Raw genomic sequence first — 21,588 nt, 5'->3', positions numbered from 1 at the left:
AATTAACACAACATTGTAAATCAATATACTTTAATTAAAAAAAAAAATGAAAGAGTGCCCAAGTCCAGAGGCCACAGTAACTTTTGTCTCTGAATTCTTCAACACACTGAAACTCCTGAGACCCTCTTACTCTCCTTTCCTTAAATGTGCCAAACCAAACTTTCTATCTTGGACACTCACCCTCCTTTCACTTGTTTGTTGGATGTGGCCCAACAGGATGAGCTACCACCAGCACACATTCTCCCTGCTGTGCATTTCTTCCTTTGCACCTTCCTCCGTTTCCTAGTTTCCTAGGAAAATTAGTCCATGGGGCTTGGTCCTTTTCTCCTTATCACACTCCCCTAATACTGTGCCTGTGAACTGGAGAAAAACAGAAGAATTTGTAGCTGACATGTTGATGGATTTTATCACATTAAATTTATTATTGCCATTTTACAGTTGAGGAAATGTTAGTAATCTACTGAGGACTTATAGCTTTGTTAATTTAGGACACTTAGGAAATATTTAATCAAGAAAGGAATAAATTCGTACTCCACATTTTGCATGAGATTTTTCTGTTCTCGTTTCTGCCATGAGACTACCTTCCTTAAAAAAATGCATTTGTTTATTTACTCATTTGTTTATTCATTCATTAATTCATTTCATCACCTATTCAACAATGACCTAACACCCACTAATTGCAAGGCTCTGTGCTAAACCTTAGGGATATGAAGATGAGTAAAATGTAATCTGGAGAGACACATATGAAAACGATCCTAATGGGGATAGGGTTTATGGCACAACAGAGACATGAAGTTACCTTGAGAACACAGAGAAGGAAACCCTTCAGAGAGAAATTGGAAAACTCAGACGTCTGCAGGGGACAGGTATGGAACAAACTCCTGTGCTGGGGAATGCAAGGAACTGTTCTGATGAAATTTGATTTAACAAATGTGTAGAAGTGAACATAGCATTCTAGGGACTAGGAATATTATGCATAATCATGATGATACCCTGTGGACTCCACTTTCAACATATAGCTCACACCTAACCACATGGTTTATCACCATATCCAATATTACCCTCCTAGTCCAATACTTTGGACTCGTCCTAGTCTAGAACTTCTTTCTCCTCAGGTCAAGTGCAAAGGCTTCCTGTTTAGTCTGCTGCTTCCATGCTTGCCTTCCACAATCTTTCCTCAGAAATCAAGGGAAGAGAACACATAAGTAAGTTCATGCCATTTCTGCACTCGGTGACATCCCATGTCAGAGTTAAAACAAAATCCCCTGCCTTGGTTTGATACCACATTTCTTAGCTGAACATTAGAATACCCTAGAGAGTTTTTTAAAAATGTCAATGGCTGGTCCCCACCTCCAAAGTCCTGCATGATCTAAAGTGGTGCCCAGGCTTCAGCCATCCCCTCCTCTGCCTCCCTCACTGGATTTCAACAACTCCAATGTCACCTTCATTTACAACCCTACCTAAGCATCACTCTTTATTTTCTTTCACTTCTTTACTTTTATTCATAGTACTCCTCACCATCTGCATTTGTACTTATTGGCTGGTGTGTTTATGGTTCTTATTCCCCCACTAGAAGATGGACCCATGAGGTCAGAGACTTTACCTCTGGTTTGTTTATCACTCCACTCCCAATGACTATAAAAGTGCCTAGCACATAGGAGGTGTTAAATAAATAATTTTTAAAATACATTGAATGGACAAAGATGAGGAAGGTTTTAACACATTCATGGGAAGTGGACTGAGAGTGGCAACATGCAATGGGAAATGGTCCAGGAAAGAGGAGGAGGTCTTATAAAATAATAAAGGACTAGGGTATTGTTCCTTAAGAAGATGGGGAGCCTTCACCATTTTAAAAAAGAGACTTTCTCAACCAGATTTGTATTTTAGGAAACTCCCTCTTAGTGCATTTTGAGGGGTGAATTAGTCCCCAAAAAGGGTTAAGAGGACTAGAAATAGCTGTTAGGAGACCCTCGTGATCACAATGAGAAAGGTCCAAAGATATGACACATTTGAACACTGCAATATGGAAAGAAGTCGAAACTAAGCCACATGTGGGTTGGTTTTGTCTAACACTGTGACAGACGTAACTATAAAAGAGTGAATGGTAACTTGTATTTTAGCCTTTATAATTCACTGCTACTTCTTTGCACAAGCTTACCTTTGTCTCTCAGGCTCTCTCACTATTCTTGTTAAACAAATACAAACTAAGACAGGCTTTAAAAATGCAGAGTTAAGACATCTCCAGAAACCAAGCAGAGGTCATTTAAGCCCACCTGGATCCCTTTCACTTGGGTGCTCTTTCCCACGCATGGTATGAGTGATCCTGTGTGTTATCCTTTACAACCTTGTCTCATAGGTCTTTCTGTACATTTATTATCCTCATGTGAAACAAAATGCTACATAACATCTGTGTCTGTTCTAAATCTCTTCTATTTTCCATTTATGCTCCATTGTTCTATAATCTATTCGAAGCTGAAAATAGAACTAAGGTGTGATCTTACTATAACCTCTAGTGATTAATTTTATTACTACTTTTTTCCAACTGAATAAACTCACAGTAAATAAGAAATGCTTCATCTGGGAGAGAATCTCCAAATAGACTTCAACCTCTTACCCTTCAATCTTTTCTAAACTTGCTAACACAGTATTAAGTAAAGTCCTTCCCCTCCTCCCATTCTTTCAATCCAATACTACTTTGGTTAAAGAAGTAAATCTAATTAAAGGAGCATGGGAAATGGAAGCTGTTTTGTGTGCTAGGGAAGCTGGATCTGTGTAACTTTCACTAGTGATTGGGCTTACAAGATGGAAAATTCCTTATACTGCTGGGCAAAGTACTCTCAATGCTGTTGAAACATCTGGTTTTCTTTGTATAAAATCTTTTCCACGAGGTGGGCTAAGATTTTTATTCTAATTGAATTTGTAGTTAATTCCAGATAAAGATGAGTTTCTTTTCGCTGATGCTGCTCAAATCAGGGGTCCCAGCCTGATGACTCGAAGCCCATTTTTACTCAAAATTAATCAAAAAAAGTGGTGAGTTGCTTGGCTCAATTGTTTGTATTTTTAGGACAGAAAAACTATTTCTAAACCACTGGATTCCTGTCTTGGTCTTTCGAATCCTGTGTGATAGAGATTGAAGTGCAGACTCCTGTGTCTTAAATGCAGTGTTGCTAACCAATTAAGGGCGTGGATGGGCTTTGATTTGAAGTTGGCTTACCACCCTCCCTGTGAATGTTTATCTGGTGTAATGGATCCTAAACAATTTGTTTATGATCCTAAACCATCTAAAAGAAAATAAGGAGTCAAGCTTTCCAATATGTCTTGCAATATTTGTTAAACAAATTAATACCTGTATAAACAAAAGAATGAATACAATATAAAACATATGAGTCTCCCAGAGTCTTTGCCACCTACTTGACAGACTTCTGCTTTTAACAATGACCTTTTGGTACCAATGTTTTCTACGAGTTCATATTTTGGATATTATGAAATAAAGAAGACTATTAAATTGTAATTAGTTTCCTTTTTCAAGCAACCCTGATAAGTGAATGAACCTTCCTTCCCTCTCTCCCCTACCAAATTTCATTTGGGACAGTACAATAGAAATTAAAACCAGGACCTAGAGCCAGAAACCAGAATAAGAAGTGAACTTAGGCCCTCCACAGCTTATCTGGTAACCTGTCCCCTTTCAGGGTCACTTAACAAAGCTGACATCCCATTTTTTCCAGAGGCTTTGGACCTAGAGAAGGACACCCCTTTTTCTCCCCTAAAGAGAGCAATGTCAATCAAATGCCATGAGTACAGATCTTAAAGTAATCTTGGTATTTTCAAAGCTCCCATTACTGATTAACCCTTGCTAAGCTTTTCTCATTCTTATCATATTTACAAGCAAGGCCTAGATTCTAACTCTTCCTCCTTGAAGTATCTGTCCTGATTCTTCCAGCTGAGTCAGTTATCTTTTATCTGGACCTCTTAATATCAAGAATTTGTATCTATCCATCACTGCACCTTTTTATCTGTTCATGATTTTTATACACACACTCTCTCCAAAGACTTCTGCTGTTTATCTGAGCAATTCAAGGGTAGAAGGAAGATGACTAATTCATTCCTAAAATTCAGTAGACAGTAAATAAATGATTTTTTAATTAATAAGCTCAAATAGTTGTAGTAGATTTCATTGGGAAAAAATGCATTATTTAATCGGCCAAATTCATTATTTGGCCAAAGTTGCAAGCCATCGTATGCAATAATGAGAAATGTTGGCTGTGCTAGGTCAAATTAAATACAGTAAGAAAAGAAAGTGCTGTCTCAGAATAAGAGGAGGTTGATTCCAATTTTTCTCTAATATAAATAATACCTCAATGAACAATCACAGAAGTAATTTTTGAGTGCATCTCTGGTTATACCTGAAATGTTAACTTCATGCAAATGAACTACAGGGACAAAGGATATTTAGCCATATTCTTAACATTGAGTTTTCCATATTCTCAGTAACATTGCCTATTGTAATTAAGTAAAATAAAAATAACAGATGGGAGTAATATCTTCTTTTTGTCTTATGTTTATATAAATATATATCAATATTACATATATCAATATTAGGTATGTATATATAAATAGATATAATACTGGGGAGGATTATTGGCCCCAATTCTTTATCCTATCTATATCTGCACTCTCTGCAATATACCTTTGCAGTATACTTTTACAAAAGGTAGTACACTTTTTTTTTTTACAAAGGCAGTATACTTCCCTTTTCTTGACTTTGGGCTTCACAGAGTAACTTTCTTTGGGCAATGTGAAGGTAGAAGATACGATGTAAGAGGAACTTAAATTGAGATTTTGTGGCTGGTTATGCTTTCTTGTATTTATGCCATTCTTAAAAGAGGCACATGGCCCACCCATCCTGCTGGTACAGGAGGAGGATGAGTGGCAGATGCAGTACAGCTACCCCACCCAACTTGCAACATGAAGCTGAACCATCCTAGCTGACTTAGAAACTCATGAACAAAAAGTAAATGCTTATTGCTATACCCCACTGAAAATCTGAGATTATTTGTTATGCAGCAGTAGTTAACTACTACATATATTTAGTATGGGCCTGTTACTGGGAATATACAACAGTGATTAAAAAGGCAACAACACTATTTATACTGGATTGAGGGGAAAATATACAATATAAAAATATTATCTATATCTATAGTGATTTGATTGGAAGAAAAATTAAATCAATAAAGAATACAAAGTGGCATGTAAGGGGAACATCTTTGATGACTAATGAAGTTGAATATTTTGTATTCTCTTTTCTGAAATTTGCCTCTTAATGTGACTTACACATTTTTCTTTAGAGTGTTCATCTTTTTGTAATTGTATTCACATTACTTATATTTATATATTACATGTTTACATATATCAAGTATTATAAATGTTGCAAATAGTTTTTGCAATTTGAGTAAAATTGTATATTATTGTTAAACAGAAATTCTTTAAATTATAATTTAATAGTTCTTTGCTGTATGCTTTACTGTATGTTTAGACAATTTTTACATTTCAATTTTTACATTTCAATTAACCATAATTGTCGATTTAGTTTTGTGTATTTTGTGAATTAAGAACCTAACTCTACTCCCACCTCTGACAAAGGTTTTCGTCTCCAATGTTTAATAATCCAACTTCTCCCATTTGATGTGAAATGTTACTATTGCTATATAATAGGAGTTGGGTGAGATATATTTTTATTTTGAATAATATTTACCCTATAGTAGCCTCCTTCATTATATTAAATGGTATTAAGACATATGCATGAAATTACTTTTGATGAAAAAAACAGTAACATATACAACATGATATGTCCCTAATTCTATGAAACCAATATGCACCCACAAACACATGCAAGGAAGATTAGAAAGAAATCCAAAATATTAATGATACCTAATTCTGAGTGGGTGGAAGGATAATGGATAACTTTTATTTCTTCTTTGCTGTTTTCTGTGCTTTCTAAATTAATTATCTAACATGTGTAAAATAATAAAAATGTTTACAAATAAATAAATAATTTTAAAAGAATAAACTAAAATAAGATTTCAATAACTTGAAAAGTTCTACTACCTAGAATGCCAAGTTTATTTGCTTATTTGTGTTTCAGCTAAAATAGCAAATTATTCATTGATTTTTTAAATTAATCAAATGAGATGTCATTCAGCTTGTATTTAGCCAAAAAAAATCATTAATTTAAATTTTCTTCTTCTAGAAAGTCATTTCCCAACCCATCCTACTGCTATTCTTAGGTGTAAGGGCTATTTAGTGCTTTAGGTTTGCTTTAGGTAATTCCTAATGTCACAGAAAGAAAGCAAGACTTAAAGCAGCTGCCTAGAAGGAGTGCCACCCTGGGCTAAAAGAAATAAATTTGCCTAAATATCCCTATATCCCACCTCAAGAGGTTTTCTGTAGACGTCGAGAGATTCTATACTTGGAGGGCAGTTGCGCTCTATGACCTCTGAGGATCCATCCAGTGCCGTAGTTAGATAATTCTGTAAATTACCAAGACTAGGCATGGGGTACAGCAATTCAGTGGCTGAACTCTTGAGGGAAAACCCAAGCCTGAGAAAAGATACGTTTACAAAGTGAGTGAAGAACACCTGGCCTTCTTGCTCCATCCCAGGTACACATCTCGACATATCCAAGGTTACAAGGTAATAAGGAATAGGAATTAACCATGACCTCTCTGCCACATGCCAAAATTAATTCTACTTTAAATGAGTCTTAATTATGCCAGTGAAGCTTAGACTTTAATAGAAAGAACCTGTTCCCTGAAACTGTAACTTTTACTGTAAGGATTAAGAAAGATTTAAAGTCAACTTTACTTTAAATGTAGTGAGCCTAATTTGAAGCTACAGTATTAATTTTTCAGGCAACAAACCTAACATCTCTCTTATAGAGCAGTAGGTTTGTTGTCATTCCTTGTCTGTAAATTACTTACCCTAGGGAAAACCCTCATCTTCTAGAAAATATTTAGCCTCTGATTGTCTGAACTTGGTGTGTTCAATTTCTGTACTCAATTTTTTATTCAAATTTATCCTTCTTGTGAAGGGTATAAGACCTAGCAATCTCGTAAACATTTTTTTTTTTTCTATGGCTAGAAGCCACCCGGTTTTTGATAGCCTACTGTGTGCCAGGAGATGAGCTAAAACTATGGGATTTAAAGATATTTTTATTGAAATATAATTGACATATAAAATTATATTAGTTTCAGGTGTACAGCATTATGATTTGATATATGTGTATATTACAAAATGATTACCACAATATGTCTTAACATCCATCACCACATGTGGTTACATTTTAAAAAATATTTACATCCTCACTGTATGGCAGATGCATCTTTTTTTAGATGAAGAATCTGAGATATAAAAATGTAAACATGCCCAAGGTCACATCCCTTATAAAGGACGGGACTCAAACGCATACCTTTTTGACACCAATGCTGGACATTCTTCCCACGAACTACATCATCTCCTACAAGGGAAACCTTAATTTCATTACTGCATTATGTTACTTTTATGGAGATGCACACATTGACAGTGAGTAGTGCTTATTTGCCAAATTTCATCTCAATGTCAGTCTTCGTACATGGGCAGAACCTCTCCCATGTATGCAGGTTAGATGGATGTCTAGCTAAATCATCCATTGTCTGGGTTTCCAAACAGTATTTTCTTGTTAATCTACCATTTTGTGTGTTTTCTAAGTCTTTACTTTTTCAGAGCAGTTTTGGGTTTACAAAAAAATTGAGAAGAAGGTAAAGAGTTTTCCCATATACTCCCTGCCCTCACACATGACTAGCCTCTCTCACTGTCATCCTCAGTGGTTGGAGGTAGACAGAATTGGAAGGAGCAGGCTGGGTGTCCACACATGTGGTGGGAAAGGCTTCACACTGCAGAAGGAGCACAAAGTTGTAAGAGAAGCTAAACCAGCCAGAGACCAGGGGGACTAGCCTTCCTTCTCCTCTCAAGTTTTGGAGAAGATAATAAAATAATGCTAATAGTAGATAATAATTATTATTTTTTTTTAATTTTAAAGAATTTGGCTTTAAGAGAAGTTTTAGATTGACAACCAAATTGAGAGGAAAGTAAAGAGATTTCCCTGACCCTATACATGCATGGTTTCTCCTATTATCAACATTACTCACCAGAATGGTACATTTTTTCACTAAGGATGAACCTACACTGACACATCATTATTATCAAAAGTTCATTGTCTACCTTAGGGTTCACACTTGGTGATGTACTTTCTGTGAGTTTGGATAAATCTCTCATGACATATATCCATTATTATAGCATCATACAGAATATTTTCACTGCCTGAAAAATACTGTGCTTTGCCTATTCATCCTACTCTTCTGAACCACCCCCATAACCACTGATCTTTTTATTTTCTCCATAGTTTTGCCTTTTCCAGAATGTCATATAGTTGGAATTACACAGTATGTAGCCTTTACGTATTGGCTTCTTTCACCTAGTAATATGCATATAAGATTCCTCCATGTCTTTTCATGGGTCGATAGCTCATTTCTTTTTAACATTGTATAGTATTCCATTTTCCAGATGTACTATAATTTATCTACTGAAGGGCATCTTTGTTCCTTCCAAGTTTTGGCAGTGATGAAGAAAACTGCTCTAAACATCTGTATTCAGCTTTTTGCATGGACATACATTTTCAGTTCCTTTGGGTAAACAACAAGGAGTGCAGTCGCTGGATTATATGGTAAGAGTATATTTAGTTTTATAAGAAACTGCTAAAATGTCTTCCAAAGTGGCTGTTCCATTTTGCATTCCCATCAGCAATGTACGCAAGTTCCTGTTGCCCTCCATCCTCACCATCATTTGGTGTTGTCAGTTCTCTGGATTTTAGCTATTCCAACAGGTATGCAGATTTTTCTTGTTATTGTTTTAATTTGCATTTCCCTGATGACATGATGTGAAGCATCCTTTGGCTCGTTTTTTTAATCAGTTGTTTGTTTTCTTATTGTTGAGTTTTAAGAGTTCTTTGTGTATTTTGGGAGATTGATCAAGATGGCGGAATAAGAAGACATGAACTCAGCTCCCACCATGAACACATCAAAAATACATCCACATGTGGAAAAATCCTTACTGAAAACTAACTGGAAACTGGTAGAAAGACTCCTGTGCAACCAAAGCTGTAAGAAACATTTATACAGAATCAGGTAGGAAAGGAAGAGAAGGGATCAGATCAGGACCCACGCCCCTGGGAGGGGACTCAGAGGAAAATGGAGATTACATGGGCAGAGATTCACCCTGAGGAGTGAGAAGTTCAAGCCACTTATTGGGTGCTCCAACTGTGGGGGCCTACATAGGGAAGGTGATCCCCTTGTCTAGTTGTAGGGCTTCTGGGACTAATAAGAGAGCTATGGGAAGCCTAGACTCCACTGATGAGGAACACATGAATGTTAGCTTGCCCCAAGGCAGAGCAGAGAGGTCAGATTGAGACTGCTCTAGTGGTTGCCTGCTTTCCCATGACTGCCCTGGAACATGCCTCAGCCTGAGCTGTGCAAATGTTCCAGCCCCACTTAACTCCACACTGCAGCTTTGCACTGGGCCTAAGGCTGCCACAACCAAGGAGAGAGCCTGGTCATGGGATGCAGAGGTGACTCAGATCCGAGGATGCATCTGGGTGGGGTGGGGGTGGACATTGGTGGCACTTACTCAGGTAATGCATAAGAAGCACCCTAGAACTCTCATGGCAGCTGGTCCACCACAGCCTTTGCCCCAATTCCTGATACACACCAAAAGCCCACATGGATCCCACCTGCCCTGGGGTGTGGCTCCACAACAGGGCAGGGGGTGGCAGAGGCTGGGGGGAGAGATCAGCTGTGAGGGACAAAGAAGACTTGGACCTGAGGTTTTGTTTGAGCAGCAAAAGGGCAACAATCACTGGCACCTGCACAGGCAGTGCATTGGAGGTAACTCAGACTTCTCGCTGAAGCTGACCAGGTGCAGCTCGTGCCCAATCATGAGCTGAGAGCCTGAATGGGTCCCACTTGCTTCAGCATTGCTCCTCTCTGGGGAAAGGGTCCCAGTGCTGGGAAAGAGGAAAACACACACTTAAAGGGAAGAGAGCCAGCTCAGAACAAATCCTCAGGATGTCTGCCCCAGCAACTAGGGGTCCAGCCCCACCCCCCAACGGGGTCATGACAGCCCCTGAGCATAAGGGAATACCTGCCTTCAGCCCTAGACTCTCCTTCTCCAGTCCTGCCTCCTACCAAGGTGATAGCTGACAGCATACCCTAAGGAAAGACATAACTTGCATCTAGGTCAAATCTAGCCCTACAACAAAAGGCACTGAGCACAAGCAGTCTGTACAGGGATGCTCCCCTATACGGACACCCCTCCAAGACTGCAATATATAACTGATTCACCAAAATTCATAGAGATAGAGAAAGCTAAGCAAAATGAGAAGACAGAGTAACTGGTCTCAATTGAAAAAGTGAGAGAAAGCCCCACTTACATCAATGGACAGATCATCCAAACAGGAAGTCAATAAGGCAACAGTCGTCATGAGTGACACAATAGACCAATTGGACTTAATAGATATCCACAGGACATTATATCCAAAAACAAACAGCAGAAAGCACATTCTTTTCAACTGCACATGGAATGTTCTGCAGGATAGATCATGTGCAAGGCCACAAAACAAGCTTTAAATTTAAGAGGATAGAAACTATATCAAACATTTTTTCTAACCACAATGGTATAAAGCTAGGAATCAATTACAGAAAGAAAAACAGGAAAACACAAACATGTGGAGACTAAACGGCATGCTTCTAAAAAACCAATGGGTCAATGAAGAAATGGAAAGAAATCCTGTGCTATTGGACTGGAAGAGTTAAAAAGTCCATACTACAAAACAATCTACAGATTTAATTCAATCCATATCAAAATACCCATGACATTTTTCACAGAACTAGAACAAATAATCCTAAATTTTATATAGAAACAAAAAAGGCCCTGAATCCCAAAGCAATCTTGAGAAAAAAGAACAAAGCTGGAGATATCATGCTCCCTGACTTCAGACTGCACTACAAAGTTACAGTAATCAAAACAGAATGGTACTGGCACAAGAACAGAACATAGATCAATGGAACAGAATAGAGAGCCCAGAAATAAACCCACATACCTATGGTCAATTAATCCATGAAAAAGAAGGCAAGAATACACAATGGAGAAAACACAGCCTTTTCAATTAGTGGTGCTGGAAAAACTGTACAACAATATGTAAAAGAATGAGATTAGGACATTTCCTCATACCATGTACAAAAATAAACTCAAAATGAATTAAAGACCTAAAGGTAAGACCTGAAATTGTAAACTCCTAGAAGAGAATATAGGCAGGACACTCTTTGATATAAATTTTAGCAATATTTGTTTGTTTCACAAGGCAAAAGATATAAAAGCAAAATTATAAAGATGGGACTAATTAAACTTAAAAGCTTTTGCACAGCAAAGGAAACTATCAACAAAACAAAGACAACCTAATGAATGGGAGAAAATATTTGCAAATGATAAGACCAACAAGGAGTTAATATCCAAGCTATATAAACAGCTCCTACAACTCAATATCACAAAAACAAACAACCCATTTAAAAATTTGGCAAAAGACCTGAATAGATATTTTTCCAAAAAAGACATACAGATGGCTAACAGGCACATAAAAAGATGCTCAACATCATTAATTATTAGATAAATGAAAATCAAAATAACGAGATATCACTTCACACCTATCAGAATGGCTATCATCAAAAATTACACAAATAACAACTGTTCCTGAGGATATGGAGAAAAGGGAACCCTTGTACACTGTTGGTGGGACTATAAATTGGTGCTGCTGCTGTAGAAAACTGTATGGAGATTACTCAAAAAATGAAAAATAAAACTACCATACAATCCAGTAATTTCACTCCTAGGTATATATCCCCCCAAAATGAAAGTACTAACTGGAAAAAATACATGTAATGCAATGTTCATAGCAGCACTATTTACAATAGCCAATATATGGAAACAACCCAAGTGTCCATAAAAACATAAATGGATAAAGAAGATGTGGTATATATATATATACAATAGAATACTACTCAGCCATAAAAAAGAATGAAATAATGACATTTGCAACAACATGGTGGACCTAGAGAGTATTATGCTTAGTGAAATAAGACAAAGACAAATACTGTAGCTATCATTTGTATGTGGAATCTAAAAAATAAAACAAATTAGTGAAAATAACAAAAAGGAAACAGACTCAAAGATATAAGAACAAACTAGAGGTTACCAGTGGGGAGCAAGATAGGGTTAGGGGATTAAGAGATACAAACTACTATGTATAAAACAAATAATCAACAAAGATATATTGTACAGCCCCAGGAATTATAGACGTTATTTTGTAATAACTTTAAATGGGGTATATGGGACTTCCCTGGCAGTCCAGTGGTTAAGACTTCATCTTCCATTGCAGGAGGTGTGGGTTTGATCCCTGGTTGGGGAGCTAAGATCCCACATGCCTCGTGGCCAAAAACCAAAAAATATAAAACAGAAGCAATACTGTAACAAATTCAATAAAGACTTTAAAAATGGTCCACATCAAAAAAAATTCTTAAAAAAAAGTAAATTAAATAAATAGGATATAATCTATAAAATACTGAATCACTATGCTGTACATCTGAAATTAATAATATTGTAAATCAACTATATTTCTATTTAAAATAAATAAATAAATAAAGTAGGTAAGTTAAATATATACTTCTTTGTATATTTTGGATAAATCTTTCACCAAATGTGTCTTTTGCAAATATTTTCTCCCAATCTATGGCTTTTCCTCTAATTCTCTTGAGATTGTTTCTCACAGAGCAGGAGATTTTAATTTTAATGAGGTCCAGCTTATTAATGAAGATGAGTTGTATCTTTGGCGTTGTGCTTAAAAAGGCATCACAACACCCAATGTCATCTAGGTTTTCTCCTATATTATCTTCGAGGAATTGTACAGTTTTGCATTTTACATTTAGGTCTATGGTCCATTTTGAGTTAATTTTTGCGAAGGATGTAATGTCTGTGTCTAGATGCATATTTTAGCATGTGGCTGTCCAGTTTTTTCAGCATCATTTGTGGAGGAGACTTTCTTTGTGCCATTGTATTGCCTTTGCTACTTTGTCAAAGATCAGTTGAATATATTTATTGGGAGTCTATTTCTAGGGTCTCTATTTTGTTCCTTTCATCTATTTTTTTTCTTTCTTTCTTTTTTTTTTTTTTTCCAAAACCACACTGTGTTGATTACTATAGCTTTATTGTAAATCTTCAAGTTAGGTAGCATCGGTCCTCCAACATTGTTCTTCTCCTTCAATATTTTGTGGCTATTCTGGGTCTTTTCTCCCTCTATATAAACTTTAGAATTAGTTGCCAATAGCTACAAAATAATGCGCTGTGATTTTGATTAGGATTTCATTGAATCTACAGATAAAGTTGGGAAGAATTGGAATCTTGACAATATCAGTTCTTCCTATCTATGAACATGAAATATGTCTCCATTTATTTAGGTTTTTTGAAATTTTATTCATCAAAGTTTTGTAGTTTTCATCATACAGATCTTGTATGCATTTTGTTAAATTTATAACCAAGTATTTTATTTTAGCGGATGCTAATGTAAATGGCATTGTGTTTTTAAGTTCAAATTCCACTTGTTCTTATTTGGTACATAGAAAAGCAATTGAAATTTGTATATTAATGTGTATTTTGCAATCTCGGTATAATTGCTAACTAGTTCCAAAAATTTTTTGTTTGTTTTGGTTTTTTTGTTGTTATTGTTGGTTCTTTCTGATTTTCTACAAATAGTCATGCTATATGCAAAACAAAGTTTTATATCTTCCTTCCCAATCTGTATATATTTTATTCCTTTTTTTTGGCCTTATTGAATTAGCAAGGATTTCCAGTGTGATGTTGAAAAGAAGTGGTGAGAGAGTACATTCTTGTCTTTTACCTAATTTTAGTGGGAAGTTCTTCACTTTCTCATCATTAAGTATGATGTTAGCTGTAGGTTTTTTGTAGATAATCTTTATCAGATTGAGAAAGTTTCCCTCTATTCCTTGTTTACTGAAAGTTTTTAATCATGAATGGGTGTTGAATTTTTTCAGATGCTTTTTCTGCATTTATTTAATCATATGATTTTTCTTTCTAGTCTGTTAATATGATGAATTACAAAATTGATTTTTATGTTGAACTAGTCTTGCATATCTGGGTTCAAGCCCATTTGATTTTGGTATATAATTCTTATTATACTTGGGGTAATATTTTGTTGAGGACTCATGCTCATGGGAGATAATCTGTCATTTTCTTTTCTTCTAATGTCTTTTTCTGGCTTTGGCATTAGAGAAATATTGGTCTCATAGAATGAGTTAGGAAGTATTAATTCAGGTTCTATCCTTTGAAAAGATTGTAGAGAACTGGTAAAATTTCTTCCTTAATTGTTTAGTAGACTTCACTAGTGAACACATCTGTTCATAGTGCTTTCTGTTTTAGAAGGTTATTCATTATTGATTCAATTTCTTTAATAGATAAAAGTCTATTCATATCATCTATTTCTTCTTAAGTGAGTTTTGGTATACTGTGTCTTTCAAGGAATTAATCCATTTCATCTAGGTTATCAAACCCCTGTGTTTTCAGTTCTCACCAGTAAATTCATTGGGTTAAGATTTTTATCTAGGAGAACTTGGCTGAACTGAAAAAATATATAAAACATGACTTGGGTAATTATGCTATTATCATATGGTAATATTTGTGCAATCAAGGTTTTTAGGTTGGATTGTTATCATGTAAGGAGGGCGAGAACAAAGAATGGAAAATGGAACTGTCAAAAATGATGGCGGAGGACAGTTGAGGAAGGTGGCGGAAGAGTAGGATGTGGACATCACCTTCCTCCCCACAGATACATCAGAAATACATCTACACGTGGAACTGCTCCTATAGAACACCCACTGAACGCTGGCAGAAGACCTCAGACCTCCCAAAAGGCAAGAAACTCCCCACGTACCTGGGTAGGGCAAAAGAAAAAAGAAAAAACAGAGACAAAAATAGGGACGGGATCTGCACCAGTGGGAGGGAGCTGTGAAGGAGGAAAGGTTTCCACACACTAGGAAGGCCCTTGCGGGCGGAGACTGTGGGTGGTGGAGGGGGAAGCTTCGGAGCCACGGAGGAGAGCACAGCAACAGGGGTGCAGAGAGCAAGGTGGAGAGATTCCTGCACAGAGGATAGGTGTCGACCAGCCCTCACCAGCCTGAGAGGCTTGTCTGCTCACCCGCCAGGGCGGGCGAGGGCTGGGAGCTGAGGCTTGGGCTTTGGTCAGATCGCAGGGAGAGGACTGGGGTTGGTGAGGTGGACACAGCCTGAAGGGGTTAGCGCACCACAGCTAGCCAGGAGGGAGTCTGGGAAAAAGTCTGGAGATGCCGAAGAGGCAAGAGACTTTTTCTTCCCTCTTTGTTTCCTGGTGCATGAAGAGAGGGGATTAAGAGCGCTGCTTAAAGGAGCTCCACAGACAGGCGCGAGCCATGGCTATCAGCGCGGACCCCAGAGGCAGACATGAGACGCTAAGGCTGCTGCTGCCGCCACCAAGAAGCCTGTGTGCAAGCACAGGTCACTATCCACACCTCCCCTCCCGGGAGCCGGTGCAGCCCGCCACTGCCAGGCTCCCGTGATCCAGGGACAGCTACCCCAGGAGAACGCACGGCGCGCCTCAGGCTGGTGCAACGTCACACAGGCCTCTGCTGCCGCAGGCTCGCCCTGCCTCCTCCGTACCCCTCCCTCCTCCCGGCCTGAGCGAGCCCCTGAATCAGCTGCTCCTTTAACCCCGTCTTGTCTGAGCGAAGAACAGACACCCTCAGGCGACCTACACACAGAGGCGGGGCCAGATCCAAAGCTGAACCCCGGGAGCTGTGCAAACAAAGAAGAGAAAGGTAAATTTCTCCCAGCAGCCTCAGAAGGAGCGGATTAAAGCTCCACAATCAACTTGATGCACGCTGCATCTGTGGAATACCTGAATGGACAACGAATCATCCCAAATAGAGGAGGTGGACTTTGGGAGCAAGATATATTACTTTTTCCCCTTTTCCTCTTTTTGTGAGTGTGTATGTGTATGCTTCTGTGTGAGATTTTGTCTGTATAGCTTTCCTTTCACCATTTGTCCAAGGATTCTGTCCGTCCTTTTTTTTGTTTGTTTTTTTAACTTTAAAAAATTTTTTTCTTAATAATTATTTTTTATTTTAATAACTTTATTTTATTTTACCTTACTTTATTTTATTTCATTTTATTTTATACTCTTTCTTTCTTTTTTTCTTTCTATTTTTTCTCACTTTTATTCTGAGCTGTGTGGATGAAAGGATCTTAGTGCTCCAGCCAGGCATCAGGTCTGTGACTCTAAGGTGGGAGAGCTCAGGACACTGGTCCACAAGAGACCTCCCAGCTCCACATAATGTCAAACGGTGAAAATCTCCCAGAGATCTCTATCTCAACACCAAGACCCAGCTTCACTCAACGACCAGCAAACTACAGTGCTGGACACCCTATGCCAAACAACTAGCAAGACAGGAACACAGGCTCATCCATTAGCAGAGAGGCTGCCTAAAATCATAATAAGGCCACAGACACCCCAAAACACAACACCAGACGTGGATCTGCCCACCAGAAAGACAAGATCCAGCCTCATCCACCAGAACACAGGCACTAGTCCGCTCCACCAGGAAGCCTACACAACCACCCACTGAACCAACCTTAGCCACTGGGGACAGACACCAAAAACAATGGGAACTGCGAACGTGAAGCCTGCAAAAAGGAGACCCTAAACACAGTAAGATAAGCAAAAGGAGAAGACAGAAAAACACACAGCAGATGAAGGAGCAAGGTAAAAACACACCAGACCTAACAAATGAGGAGGAAATAGGCAGCCTATCTGAAAAACAATTCAGAATAATGATAGTAAAGATGATTCAAAATCTTTGAAATAGAATAGACAAAATGCAAGAAACATTTAACAAGGACCTAGCAGAACTAAAGAGGAAGCAAGCAATGATGAACAACACAATAAATGAAATTAAAAATACTCTAGAAGGGATCAATAGCAGAATAACTGAGGCAGAAGAGCAGATAAGTGATGTGGAAGATAAAATAGTGGAAATAACTACTGCAGAGCAGAATAAAGAAGAAAGAATGGAAAGAACTGAAGACAGTCTCAGAGACCTCTGGGACAACATTAAATGCACCAACATTCGAATCATAGGGTTCCCAGAAGAAGAAGAGAAAAAGAAAGGGACTGAGAAAATATTTGAAGAGATTATAGTTGAAAACTTCCCTAATATGGGAAAGGAAATAGTTAATCAAGTCCTGGAAGCACAGAGAGTCCCATACAGGATAAATCCAAGGAGAAAGATGCCAAGACACATATTAATCAAACTATCCAAAATTAAATATAAAGAAAACATTAAAAGCAGCAAGGGGAAATCAACAAATAACACACAAGGGAATCCCCATCAGGTTAACAGCTGATCTTTCAGTAGAAACTCTGCAAGCCAGAAGGGAGTGGCAGGACATATTTAAAGTGATGAAGGAGAAAAACCTACAACCAAGATTACTCTACCCAGCAAGGATCTCATTCAGATTTGATGGAGAAATTAAAACCTTTACAGACAAGCAAAAGCTGAGAGGGTTCAGCACCAGCACCACCAAACCAGCTTTACAACAAATGCTAAAGGAACTTCTCTAGGCAAGAAACACAAGAGAAGGAAAACACCTACAATAACAAACCCAAAACATTTAAGAAAATGGTAATAGGGACATACATATCGATAATTACCTTAAATGTAAATGGATTAAATGCTCCAACCAAAAGACACAGACTGGCTGAATGGATACAAAAACAAGAACCATACATATGCTGTCTACAAAAGACCCACTTCAGACCTAGGGACACATACAGACTGAAAGAGAGGGGATGGAAAAAGATATTCCATGCAAATGAAAATCAAAAGAAAGCTGGAGTAGCAATTCTCATATCAGAATAAGTAGACTTGAAAATAAAGACTATTACAAGAGACAAAGAAGGACACTACCTACTGACCAAGAGATCAATCCAAGAAGAAGATATAACAATTGTAAATATTTATGCAGCCAACATTGGAGCACCTCAATACATAAAGCAAATACTAACAGCCATAAAAGGGGAAATCAACAGTAACACAATCGTAGTAGGGGACTTTAACACCCCACTTTCACCAATGGACAGATCATCCAAAATGAAAACAAATAAGGAAACACAAGCTTTAAATGATACACTAAACAATATGGACTTAATTGATATTTATAGGACATTCCACCCAAAAACAACAGAATACACATTTTTCTCAAGTGCTCATGGAACATTCTCCAAGATAGATCATATCTTGGGTCACAAATCAGGCCTTGGTAAATTTAAGAAAATTGAAATCGTATCAAGTATTTTTTCCGACCACAACGCTATGAGACTAGATATCAATTACAGGAAAAGATCTGTACAAAATACAAACACATGGACGCTAAACAATACACTACTTAATAACGAAGTGATCACTGAAGAAATCAAACAATACCTAGAAACAAATGACAATGGAGACACGATGACCCAAAACCTATGGGATGCAGCAAAAGCAGTGCTAAGAGGGAAGTTTATAGCAATAAAATCCTAGCTAAAGAAACAGGAAACATCTCAAATAAACAAACTAATCTTGCACCTAAAGCAATTAAAGAAAGAAGAACAAAAAAAAAAAACAAAGTTAGCAGAAGGAAAAAAGTCATAAAGATCAGATCAGAAATAAATGAAAAAGAAATGAAGAAAACGATAGCAAAGATCAATAAAACTAAAAGCTGGTTCTTTGAGAAAATAAACAAAATTAATAAACCGTTAGCCAGACTCATCAAGAAAAAAAAAGAAGACTCAATTCAATAGAATTAGAAATGAAAAAAGAGAAGTAACAACTGACACTGCAGAAATACAAACGATCATGAGAGATTACTACAAGCAACTGTATGCCAATAAAATGGACAACCTGGAAGAAATGGACAAATTTTTAGAAATGCACAACCTGCCAAGACTGAACCAGGAAGAAATAGAAAATATGAATGGACCAATCACAAGCACTGAAATTGAAACTGTGATTAAAACTCTTCCAACAACAAAAGTCCAGGACCAGATGGCTTCACAGGCGAATTCTATCAAACATTTAAATAAAAGCTAACACCTATCCTTCTCAAACTCTTCCAAAATATTGCAGAGGGAGGAACACTCCCCAACTCATTCTATGAGGCCACCATCACCCTGATACGAAAACCAGACAAAGATGTCACAAAGAAAGAAAACTACAGGCCAGTATCACTGATGAACATAGATGCAAAAATCCTCAACAAAATACTAGCAAACAGAATCCAACAGCACATTAAAAGGATCATACACCATGATCAAGTGGGGTTTATTCCAGGAATGCAAGGATTCTTCAATATACGCAAATCAATCAATGTGATACACCATATTAACAAACTGAAGGAGAAAAACCATATGATCATCACAATAGATGCAGAGAAAGCTTTCGACAAAATTCAACACCCATTTATGATAAAAGCCTTGCAGAAAGTAGGCATAGAGGGAACTTTCCTCAACATAATAAAGGCCATATATTACAAATCCACAGCCAACATCATCCTCAATGGTGTAAAACTGAAACCATTTCCACTACGATCAGGAACAAGACAAGGTTGTCCACTCTCACCACTATTGTTCAACATAGTTTTGGAAGTGTTAGCCACAGCAATCAGAGAAGAAAAAGAAATAAAAGGAATCCAAATCAGAAAAGAAGAAGTAAAACTGTCACTGTTTGCAGATGACATGATACTATACATGGAGAATCCTAAAGATGCTACCAGAAAACTACTAGAGCTAATCAATGAATTTGGTAAAGTAGCAGGATAGAAAATTAGTGCACAGAAATCTCTTGCACTCTGCCAATACACTAATGATGAAAAATCTGAAAGAGAAATTAAGGGAACACTCCCATTTACCACTGCAACCAAAATAATTAAATACCTAGGAATAAACCTACCTAAGGAGAAAAAAGACCTGTATGAAGAAAACTGTAAAACACTGATGAAAGAAATTAAAGATGATACAAACAGATGGAGAGATATACCATGTTCTTGGATTGGAAGAATCAACCTTGTGAAAATGACTGTACTACCAAAAGCAACCTGCAGATTCAATGCAATCCCTATCAAACAACCAGTGGCATTCTTCACAGAACTAGAACAAAAAAATTCAGAAGTGGCATGAAAACACAAAAGACTCTGAATAGCCAAAGCAATCTTGAGAAAGAAAAACAGAGCTGGAGGAATCATGCTCCCAGATTTCAGACTATACTACAAAACTACAGTCAACAAGACAGTATGGCTCTGGCACCAAAACAGAAATATAGATCACTGGAACACGATAGAAAGCCCAGAGATAAACCCATGCACATATGGTCAACTTATCTTTGATAAAGGAGGCAAGAATATACAATGGAGAAAAGACAGCATCTTCAATAAGTGGTGCTGGGAAAACTGGACAGCTACATGTAAAAGAATGAAATTAGAACACTCCCTAACACCATACACAAAAATAAACTCAAATGCATTAAAGACCTAAATGTAAGGCCAGATACTATACAACTCTTAGAGGAAAACATAGGCAGAACACTCCATGACATAAATCAAAGCAAGATCCTTTTTGACCCACCTCCTAGACAAATGGAAATAAAAACAAAAATAAACCAGTGGGACCTAATGAACCTTAAAATCTTTTGCATTGAAAATGAACACATAAATGAGATGAAAAGACAACCCTCAGAATGGGAGAAAATATTTGCAAACGAAGCAACTGAAAAGGATTAATCTCCAAAATATACAAGCAGCTCATGCAGCTCAATATCAAAGAAACAAACAACCCAATCCAAAAATGGGCAGAAGACCTAAATGACATTTCTCCAAAGAAGATATACAGATTGCCAACAAACACATGAAAGAATGCTCAACATCATTAATCATCAGAGAAATGCAAATCAAAACCACAATGAGATATTATCTCACACCGGTCAGAATGGCCATCATCAAAAAATCTAGAAACAATAAATGCTGGAGAGCATGTGGAGAAAAGGGAACACTCTTGCACTGTTGGTGGGAATGTAAATTGATACAGCCACTATGGAGAACAGTACGGAGATTCCTTAAAAAACTAAAAATAGAACTACCATACAACCCAGCAATCCCACTACTGGGCATATACCCTGAGAAAACCATAATTCAAAAAGAGTCATGTACCAAAATGTTCATTGCAGCTCTATTTACAATAGACAGGACATGGAGGCAACCTAAGTGTCCATCAACAGATGAATGGATAAAGAAGATGTGGCACATATATACAATGGACTATTACTCAGCCATAAAAAGAAATGAAATGGAGTTATTTGTAGTGAGGTGGATGGAG

The sequence above is a fragment of the Balaenoptera musculus genome, chromosome 2, assembly GCF_009873245.2.
Source record: "Balaenoptera musculus isolate JJ_BM4_2016_0621 chromosome 2, mBalMus1.pri.v3, whole genome shotgun sequence".
Taxonomy (NCBI): Eukaryota; Metazoa; Chordata; class Mammalia; order Artiodactyla; family Balaenopteridae; genus Balaenoptera; species Balaenoptera musculus.
Note: the sequence above shows the minus strand (reverse complement) of the source record.